Source organism: Ailuropoda melanoleuca, chromosome 6 (genome assembly GCF_002007445.2).
Source record: "Ailuropoda melanoleuca isolate Jingjing chromosome 6, ASM200744v2, whole genome shotgun sequence".
Taxonomy (NCBI): domain Eukaryota; kingdom Metazoa; phylum Chordata; class Mammalia; order Carnivora; family Ursidae; genus Ailuropoda; species Ailuropoda melanoleuca.
This window is the reverse complement of record NC_048223.1, coordinates 65349211-65352298: the sequence shown is the minus strand read 5'-3', so window position 1 is coordinate 65352298 and position 3088 is coordinate 65349211. Positions and strand designations below refer to the sequence as shown.

The following is a 3088-nucleotide window of genomic DNA, read 5'->3' as shown; positions in this document are numbered from 1 at the left end:
TTTCCCCGCCCCCCCCCCCCCGTCACCATTAGTTACCTTTTTTCCTGGGAAGTTCAGTTTTTTTGAGAGACGAATCCTCCAATCTTTTGCAGTGTACGGCTGTGTCAGTACATTCAGAGTAAGAACAAGGAAAAGGGGCTGTCATTCTCCCGTCCTCTATGCATACATCAGTCACAATAGTGATAACAGATATTTACATGGTGTCTGCTACGTAGCGGGCTCTAAGCACTTTACATATGTCAACCCACTGAATCCTCACAATGAGGCACTAGTATTACTATTAGGTCCTTTTTATAGATGAGGCAACTGAGTCCCAAAGAGATACAGTAACTTTCTCAAGATAGCTCGGCTCATGGCAGAACAAGGATTTGAACCTGGGCAGTCTAACTCGAGAGACCACACTGTTGACACCCATACCATCCTTCCTTTTTCTGTGAGCACCTGGTCTCAGTCCGGAGCCTCACTGCCCCATGCTCTGCCTGGGCTCCTGCATCCCAAATCTCTCTGCTTCAGTTTCCCCAGAGACTAAACTCCTGATCTCCTGTAAGGGACAAGGGGCAATCGTCTTGCTTTGCTGGGTCCAAAGGACCTGGAAACCTGACAACTCCATACACAGGTGAACCAATCCTGATTTTGACTCCAGGCCTCATCTTTATCTTCCAAGGTGTGCTGTGTTTCCATATCCCCTGCATTTGGGGCATCTGAGAGAAAAATCACTTGTCTTTATTTTACCCAGTGGTATGTTGGAGCCAGATCCTTGAGCCTATTGTGTACATCTTTTCCTAATTCTATATTCAGTGGCATCATGTTGATGGCTTGAAATAAGTCATAGTGGGGTTCTTTACACCATGGGGATTGGCAAATGTCACATATTGGGGTTTTTCTTTTTCTAAGAGCTGTTGTTGTTAAACATTAACCAGTACACCGCTGATGATACCCTCCACAGACACTTAGCATTCTGCCTTTCTTCTGCCAACGTGTTCACACACTAAACTCTCTTTTCACATTCTAAAATTTATAGACATCACACATCTGTTTTTATTTCCTTTCCTGTGTGTTTTGAGGGTGTATGTGGGTGGGCATGTGCACACATGTATGCCCTTGTGGAATTTATCTTTTAAATTACTTTGGAGTTTGGGAAAGGATAGATACACATAGTTCACGTCTACCATGTTTCCTCAGCAGTGTCCCACTGCACTGATACGTTCCTTCCCAGCATCTGACCCCGTTTCTGCCTCATCTCTTGTTCTGCTCCCTGCTGTCTTCCAGCCAGCTGGCCTATTGGTGCTTCCCAGAATACACCAGGTTTGTCCTCACGTCCTGTGCCCGCCGGTTGAGTTCCCTCAGCTTGTCCCAGATCTCTGCGGTCTCCACCCATTTTTCAGCTCCAGTGTTTTCTTCTCAGAGAGGCCTTCTTGTTAGCTTAACTTCTTGTGTGCTATCTCTCTCTTCGGTAAAATGAAATCAAGGCCTTTGCCTCCTTCCGTGCGGTACCCCAAGCACCTAAATTAGTGTCTGGCAGTAGTAGACCCCAAGAAACATTTCCTGAATGAACATTAAGTGAATGAATGTGTTTCTGACTTTAAGGCCATCTAATTCCTCAAGACTTTCATCTTTCTGAGCTAAGAAAACCCATCATTGGATCTATATTTTCAGCTTTATGAGGGGACTGTATGTAATAAGACCCCTCTCCCTAGGGCAGATGGTCTTTACTTTCTTCTCCTTCTTCTCCAATGACCTGTAAGTTACCTACTCATATATTGTTATTTTGTGTATCGTCAGATAATTTTCTTCTTTTGTTGGCACTGCTTCCAGTTTCTACTCTCCACGACGTCATTTATCTCTGAGATTTTGTTGTTTTGTTTACTTCACCATTTGCCCCTATGACTGTATCAGAACATAAAGCAAGGGAGTGTCTTGGCAGGAAGTAAAGGAGTGCCTGTGTGCCTATGCTTGTGGGTGGCAGTATCTCAAATGAGAAATGTCCCCATCCTTTCTTGCACATTAGTGTCTACTTTGATTCAAAATGTTAGAGTGGAATTTTTTAGGCAGAAATATTCTGATTGACCATGTATGAAGTCTTTAAAGTTACATGAATATTTATTTCTCTATATATGCCAGGCAATTTGGGGAAATTATAATCCATGAAACTCTTGCTTTCGAGGAACACAAATAGTTGAAATATATATCACAGTGAGTGAATGGTACCGTGAGAGAGGCTAGAGGAAGGCTTGCACTGTTTCTTCCTATCTTGATTTCCTATTTTATATCATTTATAGATAAATTAGGGGAAATAACTTGGCTTGGCCGAGAGGATTCAGAAATCCATGTGTCATCAGTGCCTGTTTAATACATCATTATTTTCAAAGTTCATCTGATGACAAGTTTTTTGGAAACTGAATTTGCACTCACTTCCCGCCCACCCCCAGATATGTTAAACCATGTTATAGTGATTAATAGAGCCTCTCTTGATAATCGGATTCTCTAGAAATTTCCCAGGCTCCTCCACTTTGCCTCAATATTTAAAGGAAGCATGCTTGAAAGGACTGACATCTTAATACCTTATTTTTGCCTTCACAGGGAAACAAGTACTGGATGCTAAATGTCCCTCCAGCCTGTATTTAAGGCTTTATTTACCTTTGAGCCTGTTCATTTCTTCTCAAAAGTCTAAAGAATTTTTTACTTATTCCTACCATGCATAATTAACTGTGTCATTGAACCTAGCTGATTTAAACTGAGACAAGCTTAAGTTAATGAGTTGGTTAGTGCTTTGCCTTTCCTCATCATAGACACAGGGGGGCACTAGATTGATGGAAGAGGAAAAATTTCCTTTCTACATTGAAGTGGAACGAAATGTCTTTTTTTAGTCAGATCTTTTTAATTAATCAAATCAATATAATATCAATATCAAGTGTTAGTAACTTGTAAGGACAAAATAAAAACCAGCGTAATGAATACCAATCTACTTCTTTTTTTTTTTTTTTTTAATCCTTTTCACTCTTAAACATTAAGAATTCCAGGGCTACCTGGCTGGCTCAATCCATGGAGCATACAACTCTTTTTTTTTTTTTTTTAAAGATTTTTTTTT

The 3088-nt window shown here is 40.9% G+C and overlaps 1 protein-coding gene across 18 annotated transcripts in view; it reads left to right on the top strand.

The window, feature by feature from the left end:
• The window catches only part of ANK3 (ankyrin 3), a 657955-nt gene that overhangs the window by 497948 nt on the left and 156919 nt on the right, over positions 1-3088 (top strand). The window lies entirely within an intron of this gene.